The sequence below is a fragment of the Peromyscus californicus genome, unplaced genomic scaffold (assembly GCF_007827085.1).
Source record: "Peromyscus californicus insignis strain IS unplaced genomic scaffold, ASM782708v3 Scaffold_3__1_contigs__length_106647218, whole genome shotgun sequence".
NCBI classification, from domain to species: domain Eukaryota; kingdom Metazoa; phylum Chordata; class Mammalia; order Rodentia; family Cricetidae; genus Peromyscus; species Peromyscus californicus.
Window position 1 is genome coordinate 95,856,330 of NW_026294551.1, and position 17,503 is coordinate 95,873,832.

General features: G+C 46.6%; 1 pseudogene; it reads left to right on the top strand.

Moving 5' to 3' along the window:
* Nucleotides 1–3,450: 3,450 nt before the first annotated feature.
* Nucleotides 3,451–16,939, top strand: LOC128122643 (non-histone chromosomal protein HMG-17-like; annotated as a pseudogene).
* The last annotated feature ends 564 nt before the right edge of the window (nucleotides 16,940–17,503 follow it).

Genomic DNA, 17,503 nt, shown 5'->3' on the forward strand with positions numbered 1-17,503 from the left:
AGGAAAGGCGCAAAGCTACACAGAGAAACCCTGTGTCGAAAAACCAAAAAAAAAAAAAAAAAAAAAAAGAAACGAGCAGCAGAGGCGCAGGACTCCAAGGGGTTTCCAAGCCGCTTTCTTGACTAGCTGAGAATTCTTTGCACCCATTTATTGCTCTTGATGGGGCCATAAGCTTATAGTTTTCTGGGAACAATCATGTCATTTGAGACAGCATCTGTATATTCACAACCACAGCTATAAGACAGCTAACCTGGGAGCAGCCAGCTGGTCCTCAAGCCTTGATTTCCATCCGGTTCTACTTGGTCACAGCAATGGGTTGACATGTGTCTTCTCTAGCAATCTACAGTGTTGCTGAGAGAGAGATACATCTGTGGAGTGAGTCACTGGGTATCCACACTACAGACTCGTACAGAGGTGTTATACTTCAGCACTCTGCAGCACTCTGAAAAGAGTTCTGTCGTCCCCAAATGGAGTGTATACCAGGGAGGAGCTGAGCAGATGGCTGGAGGTGGGGACTGAAGAGCTTCACAGACCCTCCTGCACCGGGTCTTCGTGATCATGTGTGGAGTGTGTTCCCAGAGCCCCCGATACATACATGCCCAGTGGTAAGCACAGAACCAACCCAGAAGCCGGATGTAGGGTACCTGGGGGCTACCTCCCATCTTTCTTTCTTTGAACCCTTTGTCCTTTTTTGGCATAGGGCACCCATTTTCCCATATGGAGAAAAACAACTATAACCAAAAAAGAAGCCAAGAGGCTCCTATAGACTTTCTAAGCTGCAAGTTCAAGATTAGTTCTGCTTTCTCCAAGGACTAAGGAAAATCAATGCTTTCTGTGCCATACCACCTCTCTCTGCAGGGACTGCTCACTTGACCCAAGCTTCCTCTGGTCCAGCCCATGGTGTCTTGGAAGTAGAGATGAGGGCTGAGTCAATGCCTTCCTGTACCAGAAAGCTATTCAGAGCTTTCTGCTCAGCCCAATTCAGGTAAGCAGGGTTTGGAAGAGTCATGTACCTTTCTGGTTCCCCTGGTGCTCTTTGGACATTAACTCTCTAATTAAACACAAGAGCTCTGCTTTTAAGCTATGTCTGTGACACATTAGAAACTACCAGATTTTGTTTTGAACTTTCATTAAAGAAGAAGGTCTTGGTCCTTGGAGTGATACCTGATACCTACAGTTTTTTCAGGACCCATCCACCACCCCTCTGCCCCCATGCAGGTTAATTCACCAAATTTAATTAAATGGATGTTGGCCCTACACACTATATTCAAAGCAACGTGCTGAGTCAGTAAACTAAAAATAGACTTAAAGGACTGAACTGAGCCGGGCAGTGGTGACACCCACCTTTAATCCCAGCACTCAGAGGCAGAGGCAGGGGGATCTCTGTGAGTTTGAAACTATCTTGGTCTACAAAGCGAGCTCCAGGACAGCCAAGGCTAAACAAAGAAACCTTGTCTCAAAAAAAAAGAAAAAAAAGATTCAATTGTTTCCTTGCTAACAGACTATGAGTCAGAGAAGTTTTGACACTGCTACACTGATGAACCTTAAAGACACTATGCTAAGCAAAAGAATGAGTGTGCGTGAGTGTGTGCGTGCACTTTATGACTCCTCTTATGTGAGATATATAGAAGAGCCAGATTCAGAGACGGACAACAGAACGGTGGTTGCCAAGGGCTGGGGAGGAGACAGAGTTACTTAACGTGCATAGTTTCAGTTTTTGTTTTGTTTTTGGTACTTCAAAACTGGCTTTATATACTCATTAGAGTGTCGCAGGAAGGCTCTGGGGTGAAAGCTTGTTCTAATTGTGAAGCTGTGGTACCCTGAGAGACTAAAATGTGGACCCATGTGATGAGGCTTCCCAGTGCCCTACCCTACCACAGAACAAGGAGGTAGAGTAGAGGCCCTCTCTGGAGGGTGTCAGGGCTATGTAGGAGCCGGTCCTCTCTTGGAGGTAGACTGTCCGGGAGGGAACTGAGGAGGAGCAACTCACCCTGCAGCAGAGGCAGGCAGTGGCTTCCTTAGCTGGTAGCTGGGGCAACCTGGGGCCCGGCTCCTCCTTGATGCCCTCTAGGAATTCGGGTGTGTTGCAGACCAGCTGGGCAGAATAACAGGTGAGAAGGGTGCCGACCCCCTCGGTGAGGACCAGCAGGGTGCTCCCTTCTTTGTGGGGCCCGTCCATTGCCGGCAGGTCACTGCACGTAGCCAGCACGGTGCAGGTCAGGGCTCCTCTGGTGATGGAGCTCCAGGGGTCTTCCTTGCCTTGCAGCCATACCAGGCTGCAGGCACTGATAGAAAACAGGGTCCTTGACACTGTGAAGCTACCACCAATCTGGGGTGCGCCAATCCTCACAGCACTGATACTACTACTGAACCAGTGTCAAATTCCAACAGAGGCATTGTGAAAGCCCTTGACAGACCCGAAGACTCCACTACAATGACACCCATAATGAAGGGTCCACCACAGTCACCCACAGTTCACCATGGACAAGGCTCACAGTTACTCCTCCATGGTGCCAGTGTGGCCCGACTTCAGAGATGGATGATGGTCATACACAACGATGTGAATAAGCACACTTAACACCACTCAGCCACCCACTTGTCATTACAGTGTTGTGATGGGCTGTATTGTATTACCTCCAAGTTCGTCTGGATCTCAGCACCGAGGGTCCTTGAAGAGGTGAGGTCATTAGAGTAGGTCCTAATCCCAAAGGACAGGCTTCAGAAGAAGAAATTTGGTCACAGATAGGTATAGGGAAGATGTGAAGACACAGGGGGAAAAGATGACGGTTTAAAACCTAGTCTCAGACTTCCAAGATCCAAAATTTCGAAAAATCGGTTTCCCTTGGGAGCCACCCAGCCAGTGGTACTTTGTACTATTACAGCCCTAAGAAAGCAACATTACGGTAGAGTATTTCTGTTTGTGCTTTTCCAGTTAAGAAGAAGAAGAAAAATCATAGACCCAGAATATTCAGGTGTGAAACAACCACCTGCATCCCTGAAAGGTGAAGGCTGCTCCACAGCCATAACAAGCCAGCTGTGAGAATGGAAGCCGGCAGGGTGGGAAAAGAACAGGAGGGGTGGCCAACGGAGACTTAGAAGGGCGCCTTCCACAGAGACAGGTCAAGAGGAAAGGTGGGGGCGGGGAATGTAAAGAAGAGCAAGTAGAGGACAGAGCATGGACACACCGTGGCGTGGCTGGAGCATGTAACCGAAAGGTGTGTTGTGGGCAGCCAAGGGGTAGGTAAGCTCAGACTCAAAGGTCAGAACAAAGTCATTCCAAATTCTTCCTCATTATGCAGGAGAAACTATTTTAAAGTTTCCATTTCCTCTCATCTTTCTTTTTTATGCCTCTCCCTACTTCACCCCTCACCTTATATAATTGCCCCCTTTATACCTCTGAAACCAGGAATTTGGGGGAACAGGAATATCAAGTTCTTGAGATTCATGGGAATGGCCCCAGAAAAGCTGCTGTGTGAAGCTTTCATTCTCGTGTCTAGTGTGAAGAACCTAAGCCTCTTCTGTATCCAGCATCCTGGAGCTGACCTGCATTCACCATAAAGCAGTTTAAGATTGGGGTGCATGTGGCTCCCCTAAGCCTCTGAGCAGCTGCAAGGCAGTGGCTGGTCACGTTCTCCTCCCTAAAAACATAATATGCAGCTCAAATGCAGCTCAGTGGTCAGATGTATCCACACAGGTGACAGAAAGGGCCGGTGGCAAGGTGACCTGGCTCCTGGACAAGGGTGTCTCCCTCCAGCTGCTGTAAGAAGTCAGTTGGTGATCACAGTGTGAGGGACAGAAGGCTGTGAATGGAGAATCCAGTTGCAGAATTGTGGGCTGACGGGCCTGGAGAAATGGTTCAGTGGTTAAGAGCACTTGCTACTCTTCCAGAGGACTTGGGTCTGACTCCCAGTACCCACACCAGCAGATCACAACTGTCTGTAAATTTAGCTCCAGAAAAGCTGACATTTCTGGCCTCCACAGACACCAGTACTCATGTTCACAGACCCACATGCAGAATATACACAGTGATAGTTTGAATGTAATTGGCCCCCATAATCTCATAGGGAGTGGCACTATTAGGAGATGTGGCTTTGTTGGAGTGGGTATGGCCTTGTTGGAGGAAGCGTGTCACTGTGGAGGAGGACTTTGAGGTTTCCTATGCTCAGGATACCACCCAGTGTCTCTGTTGACTTTCTGTTGCCTGCAAATGTAGTATTCTCAGCTCTAGTACCACATCTGTCCACCATAATGATAATAGACTGAACCTCTGAACTGTAAGAGAGGCCCCTCAATTAAATGTTTTCCTTATAAAAGTTGCTGTTGTCATGGTGTCTCTTCACAGCAATAAAAACTCTAACTAAGGCATATATATACATATAATAAAAAAATAATAAAGACAAATCTTTAAGAAAAAGTTTTAAGTTGTGGGCTGATAAACAGAGAATATGTGTTCACAGTTTCAATCACTTCATTCTGGAGCCAAGTTTTTATTTTCAGATTTATTTATGTGTATGGATGTTTGCCTGCATATATGTATATACACCACGTGTGCCTATGGAGGTCAGAAGAGGCCACTGGATCCCCTAGAATTGGAGTTACAGATGGTTGTAAGCCACCACATGAGTACTGGGAGTCGAACCAGGTCCTCTGAAAGAGCAACATGTGCTCTAACCACTGAACAATCTCTCCAGCCCTAGCGCCAAGTTTCTTCAATAAGCATAATTCAAATCTAGGTAATACTGAAAATCTGAGACCTTCCCCTTGCCTCTTCCCTGACTCAGATTACACAAAGTCACTTTCAAAGATTCCAGGGTCCAAACACCCTGGGACACATAATAACTGCATGATGTGTTGCAAGAGGCTGGTATCTAACCTCCTTCCTGACAACAGGCTAGTTAGTGATGGGAGAGCAGGACAGTCGAAGGCCCTGAAGTGGAGAGACACACGCAGGTAACAGGACTTGTGACTCCCTGAAGGGCACAGCCATGTTGTGATAGACCCAGGCCCAGAAACAGTCCCCTAGCCCCATGTTTTTCTCTGCTCTGAGAGCGGCAACTACCATTTATGATCATCTATTCTATGCCTACCATTGTCTGTCTATAAGTCTCTTCAATCCTCCACTACTCTTCAAGGAAACCAGAATTTGGCCGACAAATCCTAGAATTTGAACTCAAAGAATTCTAGAAGACCACCTCCACTACAGCTGTGCTCTATTTACCTTTGCCTCTTCCAATTCAAGTCTCATTTTTTAATTGAGTACCTGGTACACACAAGTGCTACACACAGCTAAGCAACATGCTAGCCCAAACTGTTTCACGGGGCAGGGCAGGACAAGCCCAGGCGGCACTGAGCAGGTCTTGCTTTTCTCAACCCCAGGCCCGTGGTGAGGGGTATTAATACATTAGGACAGCTAACAGATCAACACGAGTGGGCAGCTTACAACAAAAGACACATCTTTACCCACAGCTCTGCAGCCAGATGTCTAAAGCCAAGGTGTTAGCAGACTCCAGGGGAAAACTCCTTTCTCTAATAAGGACTCCCTCTGCAGGCTCTACAGGACGCTTTCCTTGCCCCTCCAGCCTCTAGCTCATCTCAGTTTTTTGTTTGATTGTTTTTTCCAGACAGAGTTTCTCTGTGTAGCTTTGGAGTCTGTCCTGGAACTCGCTCTGTAAACCAGGCTGGCCTCAAACTTAGAGATCTGATTGCCTCTGCCTCCTGAGTGCTGAGATTAAAGGTGTGCGCCACCACGGCCCGGCTCTCAGTATTTCTTACTTAAGGCAGTCTAACTTTCACATCTACCTGTTCACGAATGGCCTCCCACACCTCACTTTTAAAAGGATACCTGTGGGTATGGTATGGTGGTGAATGCTTTTAATCCCGGCACTCAGGAGGCAGAGGTAGGTGGATCACTGGGAATTCTAGCTCAGCCAGGGCTGCTTAGTGAGTTCTGTCCCCCAAAACCACAAATAATAAAAAAGCGCTCCTGTGCCTGGGTGGGGGGAGGGGCAGCTGAGTTAGTAGTGCTTGCCTCTCATGCACAAAGCCCTGGGTTCAATCTCCAGCACAACGTGAAACCAGGCATGCTATAATCATGGGCAAGAAGGTCAGAAGTTGAAGGTCATCCTTGGCTACCTAGCAAATTTGAGAACAGCCTGGGCTACATGTGAGCCCCATGAGCTTGTACAGCAAGCTGAGGAACCAAACTTGGGAGAGAGAGGGTAGAGAAGGGAGAGAATGAATTGTCATTCGAGCCTTGGGTTTATCATATGCCCAAACATCTTTTCCAAATAAGATCATGCAAACAGGTACCAAGAGTTAGAAGATGGGCACATCTTTTGTGGGAAACACTATCCAACTTACTTCAAGGAAGAGGCTGACTTAAGCCCACAGGGTCACTCTGTCCCTCAGGCCAGACCTTGGTGGGGCGGGCAGAGAGAAAGCAGCTTCCATCCCCTGGGGCCAAGGCTGAGAAGCAGGGCCAGCATGCTGGCTCTGGGAGCAACCACTACGCAAGAAATGGTTTGTGAGGGTCAGAGAGGCTGGAGACAGAAAGCTCAAGGGGAGGCGCAGGGCAGGGTTGCTAAGACAGGGCTCAAGCCGCATTCCTGAGCAACTTAGTTATCCCCAGCGGGCGGGCAGGAGGGCGGGGACTGCACTAATGGCCTCGGCTGCAGCCAGGCCACAGTGCCCTCCTGGGGCTAACCTCATTTGACTTCTCAACCCAGAGCCAGGCTTCCTCGCAATTCCTTATCAGCTGAGGCTAGAGGGACTCGGGACCCTGTGGTCACAGCCAGGGCCAGGGACTCAGCATGAATGCCTGGTGACTGAAGTTGGGACGAAGACGAGAGATGTCAAAGATGCCAGGCCACATGCGATCTGGGGCTCTATTCGCATTCAACAAACGTACTATTGTTTCCAACAAGTAGAAAAGGGACACGGGCAGACAATGGAAAACTGCCTCAAAGGCCTGCAAGTTAAATAGTGCTGGACCTTTGGGTTAGAGAGGTGTTCTCTGTGGACTCTGGAGGAGGCAGCTCACGCACTGCCCTTGACCTCAGACTCAGTTCCTCAGCTGGCTGTGCAATCTTGGTCTAGTAACTTAACCTCCCTTAGCCTTAATTCCCTTCTCTGTAAACTGGGATCGACAGCAGAACCTGCATCAGGCTATTGTGGGGATTCAATCAACTCAACCAAAGAGAGATGGAATGCAGTACCTGGTGTGTGGCAAATACCTGACTAGGGCCTGCCTAGTGGGAGCCCAGCACACTGGCGGTAAACCCTGCAGGATGGTGTGATGGTTAATTTCATATGTCTGCTAGGTCAGGTTGTTTAGTCTATCACCGGTCTAGAAGCCTCTACAGGAGTTTTGGTTTTATTTTCGTTTGGGGGGAGGGGAGAGTTGTTGTTGTTTTTAGATGTGATTAACATTTAAATTGGTAGACTTTGAATAAAGTAGGTCATTTTCCATAATGTAGGTGGGCCTCAGCCGATCAGTTGAAAGTCTCAAGAGAAAAGACTGGGTCCCTGAGGAAGAAGATATTCTACCTCCAGACTGTATCAGTATCAACTGTCCTTAGAGCTCCAACGCCCACAATCATGAGAGGCAATTCCTTAAATGAACTGATATTTGATGATAGATAAACAGATGATAAAAGACATGATGACAGTAAGTTTCTAGGAATTGGTTGGTAGAAGATGGATGATAGATGTAGATAGATAGATGCATACATACCTACATGCAAAACATACATACATACATGCAAAACATACATAGATACATATATATACATACATATAATACATTGACAGATAGATAGATAGATAGATAGATAGATAGATAGATAGATAGATAGATAGACAGATAGATTTGTGTGGATGGGTAGGCACAGACCTATCTGTCTGTATATCTACTTACTCTACTAGTTCTGTTTCTCTGAATAACTCTTATACCACAAGATTGGTGGCCAGGAGCCACAAGGACAAACATCCCAGGCAAGAATGTAGGCTGTGCTGTGGGGGATGAGCAGGCTAGGGAAGCCACAGCACAGGGCACAAGAGGAAACATCTGGAAATGCCACAGGAAAGGCAGGTTGAGAGGAGGCTTAGAGGTCGAACGGAAACCTTCGGAAGATTGATGGCGGAGCATAAGTGCCCGGAGAGTCCTTGACACAGTAAGACTCACCAGGTTGTATCTACTTCCAAAATAGAACCGGGACAGCCAGAGTGTGCTTAAGATGGAGGAGAAATCTACCTCCCGCCCAGAACAAGGGATGTCACTCAGAAATACAGGAGCCAGCCTCATCCCTGCCTGCTGGCACCTGGTCCAAAGTCACGGGGCAGATACACCTGAGAGGCTGGGGAAGGCCTGCAGGAGGAGCCAGGGCTGCTGAGGTTCTCCTCTGGAATCTGGGTGCGGCACCCGACAGCAGGGATCTGGAATGTGCTATGCTGCAAAGTGAATTCCTGGTGCATTTCTGAGACTCAGGTAATTCTCTAGGTAAGTTGTCAAGGTAGGCAGCAACCAGTGGCAGGTTCTGCAAGGTGGGCAGTGGGAGGTGACTTTGTCCGCAGCCTGGCTCTCAGCCTGGTTCCAAGCGGATGCACTGCCATAGAAACTCCAAGAGCAGGCTTGGTCAGAAAGCCTGGCTAACATGGGCAACTGAACAGACACCACTCCCTGGCTCCATGAGGAAATGGCCACAGCCTCTCTGGTGACAAGGTAGAGTTACTCAGTTCTAGGGACTTCTTTCTTACTCTTTTTGAATAGACGGTCTCAAACTTGTAATCCTCTGGCTCCAGCCTCCTGCATCTGGGAATCAGAGGGACACACCACCAGTTCCAGCCTCCTGCGTTCAGGGATTATAGGGACACACCACCAGGCCTGGCTTTATGCCTGCCCTTCCTATCAGGTCCTATCTCTGCATCATTTTTCTCCTATTATTTAAGCCCCGGATAGGCCAAGGACAGAAGGCAGCAGCCTAGATGCTTTAGAATGTCACGGCCAGTGTTCTGTTTCTAGCAGCATGGAGGCCTGATGATGCTGAGAACTCAAAATCCCTGAAAAGAAAAACCAGTTACTCTGGTAAGATACACACAACATAAAGTTTACCATCTTAGCAATCACTAAGTACACAGCTCTGTGGCACCGAATATAGTCACATTGTTGCACAACTACCACTACCATGCATCTACAAGCCTCCACATCTCTCAAACACAGGTTCTCCCCCATGAAACCTGAACGTCCTTGAGTCCCTGGTAACTAACATCTGCTCTGTTTTCTCTCTTAAAAAAAAAAAAAAAAATAGCCGGGCGGTGGTGGCGCACGCCTTTAATCCCAGCACTCGGGAGGCAGAGCCAGGAGGATCTCTGTGAGTTCGAGGCCAGCCTGGACTACCAAGTGAGTTCCAGGAAAGGCACAAAGCTACACAGAGAAACCCTGTCTCGAAAAACCAAAAAAAAAAAAAAAAAAATATATATATATATATATATATATATATATATATATATATAGTTTTAATTATGTGTGTGTTTGTGTGTCTGTAAGGCATGTGCATGAGAGTGCAGTGCCTATGGAGGCCAAATGGTTTGAATTCCCTGGAGCTGGACTACAGGTTTACAACCACCTGACATGGGCTCCTCTGCAGGAGTAGTTGCTGCTCTTAACACTGAGCCATCTCTCCAGCCCCTTTCTAACTCGTGTGTGTGTTGCACATGTGTGTGTGTGTTCACATGAGTGTGCATGCATGTGAAAGTCTAAAGTTGACGTACAGTGTCTTCCTCAATTACTCTCCACTTTGCCTATTGAGGTGGGGTCTCTCACAGATCTTGACTTGGCAGAGTTTAGATAACATAACTAGGAGCATCTCCTGCCTCTGCCTCCTGAGTTCTGGATCACGGAGGACCACCACACCACCTGGCTTTTACAAGGATTCTGGGAATCTCAACACTGGTCAATCTTTCAGAGGACACTTTATCCTTTGAGCCACCTCCCCAGCCTGGTCTGTGTTCATTTATACATAAATTTGACCATTCTAGAAAACTCATACAAGTAAATAACACAATAATGGTTTATATCTGGATTAGTCCACTCAGCATAATGTCTCCAGCATATCTGTCTTGTTGCATGTTTTTTGTTTCAGTTGGTTTTGATTTGGTCTTGACAGGAGTTCCTTATTGTTACCCAAGCTAGTCTCAAATTCCTGAATACAAGTGATCCTCCCACCTCAGTACTGAGAAGAAAGCAGAATTGCATTCCCTTTGAAGGCTAAGTTATGTCCAAGTGTGTACACCCTCACTGGCAAACATTTGGAGTATCCCCACTTTTGCATATTGTGAACACGCTACTGTGAACACGCATGTACAAATACTGCTTTTTTTCCCACAGCTCCTGTCAGCGATTTCCCCTGTAAATGTATTCATCTTTTTCTAAGTGAGAGAGGCTTTGACAAAAGGTTTCCACAGTCTCTCGTGATACTCACAATCTCTCCTATCATCTCTGAGGCACTACGCAACGTCCACCTTCATCTGATTGTGGCCATCTTGACTCATAACCAGGATTACCCCGGTGAACCCCTGCTCTGTTTCTCTTCATAGTTTCCCAGCACACCACAGATAAAACGAAACCACTTGGGGTCATACGTGCCCATGTCTTGCCACTGTCAGCACCAAGAATACATCTGAAATCTTTGATACTCGCTGGAGAAAACGCAGGCTCACTTGCCTTGGACTGAACTCACCTCTGACCACTTATGAGGCCCCTTCTTCTGACCCTAGTCTCAGGGGCCCACTGGTTTTACTGACTCTTCTTATGCAAGGCATCTGTGCTCAGATTCTCATTCACTGAGGCAGGGCTGTTCAGAACAAGCTCCTCCTTCCCCTTCTTAAATAGTCACAGTGTTTATTAATGTTTTCTCTTCCTTTTTATAAGTCATATTCTCAGGTTTACTGACTAGCTGATTCTTTCAAATAATTGACCATAGTAGTCAGAACAGGGTTAGAGGAATGTTCTAAGAAACAGCGATTCAACAAGGTACATGCTTTTCTTCCCTGTCCAGTAGCCTCAGTTCAGTCAGAGTCCTGAGCCATGGGGTCTGGGAGCCAAGTTCCTCGGGTCTTGTTGCATTTTCTTTGCCCAGGAAGGAAAAGTTAAGGTCCGAAGTCCAAAGTTCAGCTTTCATCAGAGATAACTGCGGACTCCAGCCGGAGTTCCAGGTGCGGACAGGGAGGGAGGGTGGAGGAAAGGCCTGAGAACCACACACACCACCTGTGCCCCTGAGCCAGGTCAGAAAGTGCCCGTGTCAACTTCCAAGGCAGTCAAGGAAGCGCAGGCCTGTGTTTTTCTTTTCCTAATGCTGAAGCTGTTCTATTTTCACTTCCCCCTGCTACAGACCAGAGACAATGCTTGAAGCAGTTGTCTTTTTGTTTTGTTTTTTCAAGGAAAAACTATGTTATGTAGACTTGGCTGCCCTAGAACACATTATGTAGACCAGGCTGGCCCAGAACTCTAGTATCTGCTTGCCTCTGCCTCCCAAGTGCTGGGATTAAAGGCAGGTGTGTGTCACCATGCCCAGCTAGGCAGTTATTTTATATATAAAACATACACACACACACACACACACACACACGTATACATATATATATGTATACACACGTATGTGTGTGTGTATATATATATATATATATATATAAAAGCAAGCACTCTGCCACAGAGCTACAACCCTAAGGGCATTTTAAGAAAACTTGTGGGGATGTTCTGTGTGGGGTAGCTTTGGTTTCGGTTTTTGATACGAGGTCTCACTCTATCTCCCAGATAGGCCTCGAACTCATGGCAATCTTCTGCTTCAGCTTTGCAAGTGCTGGAGTTACAAGTGTGAGCCACCATGCCTGGCTTTAAAGTTTTAATGAGAAAGGGTTTCTATTAGCATACATCAGTCACACAAATGGCTTTCACTGTGACATTTTTACACACACACACACACACACACACACACACGTGCGCGTGCACACACACCACGCACGCACGCACGCACACACACATACATTAGTCACACAAATGGCTTTCACTGTGACATTTTCACATGCACGCACGCACGCACACACACACGCACATGATCACTACTCTCTCTTGCCCCCTCCCTCTCCCTTGGATTCTCTTCACCTTCCCAGTGGTCCCCTTCTACTTTCATGGCTTTTTTTGAGGAATCATTTTACAGTTCTCTTTTTCAGGCCTTCATTCCTACGTGTGGACTCAGGTTTCTCTGGAATCATCTCCCTCTATCTGAAGAACACTCCTGGTACTGCCTTATAGCATGGCCTACAGGGAACAAGTTCTCTCAGCTTTTGAAAGGTGGTTTTTTTTTTTTTTTCTTGGAAGTATTTTGCCACTTGATACAGGATTCAAGACTGATAGTTTGGGTTTTTGTCTTTACAGACATTGTTCGGTGTTTCCTGACTTGTTTCTAAGTAGACCTGAAGTCATGGATGGATGATCTGTGTTTCTCTTTTCTGCCCAGAATCTTTTACCCCTCTGAAACGTTTAAAGCTTTTTTCTTTGTCACCTGCTTTCAGCAGTTTGGTTCTGAATTTCTCTCCCATCTGCAGGGCCATCGTGTAACTTGGCTTGACACTCAGCAGTTAGTTCTCATCCACGTTGACTGCAGGCTTTTGTACGTGGTAACTGGTCATAGGTAACCAGATTACAGAGCTTGTTTGGAGAATCCTCACTCTCATTACATTTTCTGGACAAGCACATGCATATGATATGGAACATTCCTTCTTAATGTGCACATCTGGAGTCCCATGTCCTTCACGGCAAATTTCCAGATTTCTCTGAGGGTCGTGCTTCTTGAAGCCACCTCGTGGATGGACATGTGACTGGTGATGTTGCATTCTTGATCACCACCTTGGAGATGGCAGAAGAACCCTTCTTCTTCCTGCCACCCCTCTTTGCCGGAGCCGTTCTGCAGGGCCCAGCTTGGACAGGCTTGGCGTGCTTTTCCCACTTCCTCCTGTTTTGGGCTCGTTGAGAGTCTTGGATCTGTAAGTTTAGCGCTCTCACCAAATTTGGAAACATTTGGCTGTTTTGGTGTCTTCAACGGCCTCACCTTCCCCTTCAGGCGTTTCTCTATTGCAGTCCTTTTGGTGTTTTGAGAAGGGTTCTGAGTATATAGCTCAAGCAGGTCTCAAACCCGCCATCCTCCTGCCTCGGCTTCCTGAGTGCTGGAATTGCAGGTGTGCAACGGCACACCTGGCCTCCGTTCTCAGACTCTGATCTGGTTACACATGTGTTCTGCTATGTCCCTCGAGTCAGAGAGGATATGACTTTCTTGTCTCTACTATGAAGCTATCTGTTACAGTTTTCCAGTTTGCTGATCTACTCCATAGTCCCCATCAGCTATTAACCCTGTCTGGTGAATCATTTTGCTTATTGAATTTTGTAGCTCTAGAAGGCATTTGGTTTTTTACATTTAGTTACTTATTTTTTTGTATGTGAGTGCACAGGCACTCTGGTGTCATGACGCATGTGTGGAGATCAGAGACAACTTGCAGAAGCCGCTTCTCCCCTTTCTACCGTGTGGGTTCCGGGATCTAATCCAGGTTGTTGAGCTTAGTGGCAGCACTTTCATCTGCCTGGGTTTCCTTTTTTGTTGCTGTTTGGGGACGAGAGCTCACTTATGGTGTAGTCCTGGCTGGCCCAGGACGCTCTATGTAGACCAAGCTGATCTCTTCCTTACAATGATCCCCTGTCTCTTTTCCTGAGGCTGGAGTTATAGGCATGCACCACCACACCTGGCTTGGTTATTTTTTAAATATCCTCTACTTTTCTCCTCAAGTGTGAGTGATTTCTTTTACATCTTTGAACACCTCCAACCGGTGTGTTAAAGTCCTTGTCCTCAGTGACGCTGCCTCTGTCATCTGTGTCCATGGGCCGGTTTTGCTTCTGATTATGGATTACATCTTACTGCTTGTTCTGTTGACCAAAACATCTTATTACAAAGTCTACTTTGTCGAATGTTAGACTTCATGTTAATTTTTAAGAGCATTAGATGGGTTTGTCAGGAGGCAGGTTATGTGCAGATAGAGTTGACTCTTTTGAAGTACATTCTTAAGGTCTTCAGTAGACTTTACTCTAGAAACAGCCTGGCTGCTAGAATTGACCCTTTGAAGTTTCTCCTGGATGCTATACGTGTTCAAAGGGGATTTTCTACTCCAGTTGGGCAAAGTCAAACATTTCCCAACCCTCTGCAAGCTCCAGGAATAAGATGGTTCATAGTTCTCCAGGTGCTCCTGGACCAGTCCCACAGACCTTCGTTCTGTGTCTCAGAGGCGTAGGCTACAACCATCTCCCATGTTCATCTCAGCACACCAGCTTCCTCTCTAAGACTGCTCTGCCTGTTCGGGCCTCTCTGTGGCCTGCCTGTGTTCCCAGAGCTCTGTGAGACTGCTTATAATTATAATTATTAGCTTATAATCCCTCTCATGCCCACCTGGGATGTGCCAGAAATACACGGCTGTTATCATATCAGAGAGTTTACTAATGTGGAGCTGGGAGCGAGCTGGCTGTACACATGTTCAGTCCACAGCACCTTGAGGGTGGGAGGGCGATCAGCTAGTATAATTAACTGTAGTACCACACTTGATCTCAGTGCGCAGATGCAGAAATTTTCTACAAATTGACAACCATTGTTAATAATTTCAAGTAACGAAGAATGTGGATTTCCTTAATCCATTTTTAAGTACCTAGGAAGAGGGCAGGTGTGATGATGCAGTCACTAAGAGCACTAGCTGCTCTCCAGGAACCTGAGTTTGGTTCCCAGCACCCCTGTCACAACCACTTGTAATTCCCAGTCCAGTAGATCCAAAACCCTCAGACCACAAATGTGTCCATAAATGGTGTTTAGAGTACTGAGCAAATCTAGCATAGTGGTGTATGTGAAATGAGGCAGCCTCTTCAAGGTCAGGAGCAGACAAGAATGACAGCGGGCCCTGCTTCTATTCGGCATTATTTGAAGTGTTCAAGTCACTGTACTATATAGTAATAAACCCAAAAGCAGGAGATGCAAAAGGCAGGACAAAAGTGTCAGTTATTGATCTGCATATCCACAGGAAGCACTTAGTATGTGTGGGACTCTTCATTTTGTTGGTTGGTTGGTTGATTTTTGAGTCAGGGTTTCTCTGTGTAGCCTTGACTGTCCTGTGGTGGTACATGCCTATAATCCCAGCTCTTATAACATGAAGGCAAGAGGGTCAGGAATTTCAGACCCAAAGTGAGTTTAAGGCTAGCTGGGACTTCCTGAGATCCTGCCTTAACAAACTAAATAAATGCTGATGATCAACGATAAAGACAAATGCCATTGAATTGTGCACTTTAAAGCGGTACATTTTGAGCTGAGAGGTAAAGCTCCTGACATGTGAAAGGGCCCTGGGTTCCATCCCAACACCACAGAAGAAAAAGAAACCAGACCGACACATTAATCAGAACCCTTTCCAGACTTCCATATGAGTCCAATAAATTGACCTCCTCCCCTGAAGACACATCTGTGGAAATTTCCACCAGCAAAACCCTGGAAATGTTACTCACACTGCCTCTCTGGCCACGAGCCAGATATCCTCCTTCAGTGGTTATGCCAACATGGCTCATAAAGCAACAAAAACAGAAAAGCCGTTGCTGCATCCATCTCTCAGGATAGCCAAAGGGAAGAAAATAGATCCTCTCGCTTCGTTCCCCGTACTCTTTCCAGTTCAGTATCTGGGATATCCAGGGTCACAAAGTCACATCCTTGTGAATAAATACTGTAGCCTGTTGCTATATTCATAGTTAAAGGACATGCTAAATATACTCTAGATGTTAACAGAAGATACAACTTTTTTATCCCAAAAAAGTATAAAAATGGATAGATCTGAAGTGCATGGCTCTTGGCATACAGTAACTGTGCTCAGTAACTGTTAACTGTTGCACTGGCTGAATTCAAAGGTACTCCATTACTTCCTGAGACGACTTCTTGGTCTTCCTAAGTCTCTGTTGCTTTGTGTCATGCCCTCCAGTGCCCCACAGAGTTGTCAGGAGCCATGAAATCTGACAAACTGACTCAGGCTGAGGCACGGACAGCTGACGAGTCTGGTGTGGGGCCACCTCCCTTTTTCAACTATGTTTTTAGCAAATCGTTCTCGGGCTCTATTACATATAAGCTACCAGTACTTGATGCCCCAGTAGGCATAAGAATACACCGTCTTCTGCTGATAAAAATGACCCTATTGCCTCCCCAGCTGAATGGAGGAGGACCTGCCCACACTCAAGCAATGCTGTCTCCTCAGCAGCATGGCAAATAGGGCCATCCAGAGGACTGGACTTTTGACTGAGATGCGGACACAGGGACCAGTGAAAGACCAGGTCTTATGCTTCAACAGCCCAAATACCCACCCTCACTGTCATCCCTAGACCCCATCCTCTCTGGGCCCACACTGCCAGCAACATTCTAACAGAGAGGCCAGGATGGGAAGACCTAGGGTACAAGACACACCTGGGATGTCCTCATCACTTCTCAGAGCCAAAACACCCTTGTGAAAAAAAGAAAAAGAAAAAAGAAAGTTAGCAGTGTGAAGAAGCATTGAAACACACACACACACACACACACACACACACACACACACACACACACCATCATACCAAACCGGCACACCACTGCATCTCCGCATTCAGCTGAAGGGGATTCTAAAGGAGAAGGACGAGCCACAGAGAAGGTCTGCAAGGTTGTCTGTAAACCTGTTCCTCCAAAGCCAGAGCCTAAGCCTAAAAAGGGCCCTGCAAAGAAAGGAGAGAAGGTCCCAAGGGAAGAAGGGGAAGACTGATGCTGGTAAGGATGCGAATAATCCTGCAGAAAATGGAGACACCCAAACAGAGCAGGCACAGAAAGCTGACGGTGCCGGAGATGCCAAGTGAGATGTGTGCATCTTTGACAACCGTGTACTTCTGCTGACTGCACAGTTTGATATGCTATCTTATCAAGTTTTATAAAAATGCAGAATTTTGTTTTACTTTAACTTTTTTTAAAAGCTATGCTGTTAGCACACAGAACACTTCCTTGTTGGGGGAGAGGGGTAAAGGAACATGTATCACTAACACAATGTCTCCCAAGCTGGATTGAGGACAGAGAATATCTTTCCCTGATAATTTTGAAAGACTCCTGTTGGCTCCCAGGAGAGTTGTCCTGGTGTTGACATATGTGGCCACCAGGGCACAAAATGCCTTGTGGTGTGGGAAACTCTAAGTTCAATTTTACATCCTCCTCCCCTGTATCTTCAACATAGACTTAACTCCCTTAGAAACAGAGACCTGTTGGAACCTGACCCCCAAAATGGTTTTGCCAGTCTATTGGGCAATCCGGACTTCTCAGTGACGACATTGTTCTCAAAAGAGGCAGCGGTTCCTTTTAAAAAGATGTGGATCTTCAGTTTGATAATTCACCCTAAGCATTGAATGAAAACTTTGTCAGGTTTTAGAGTG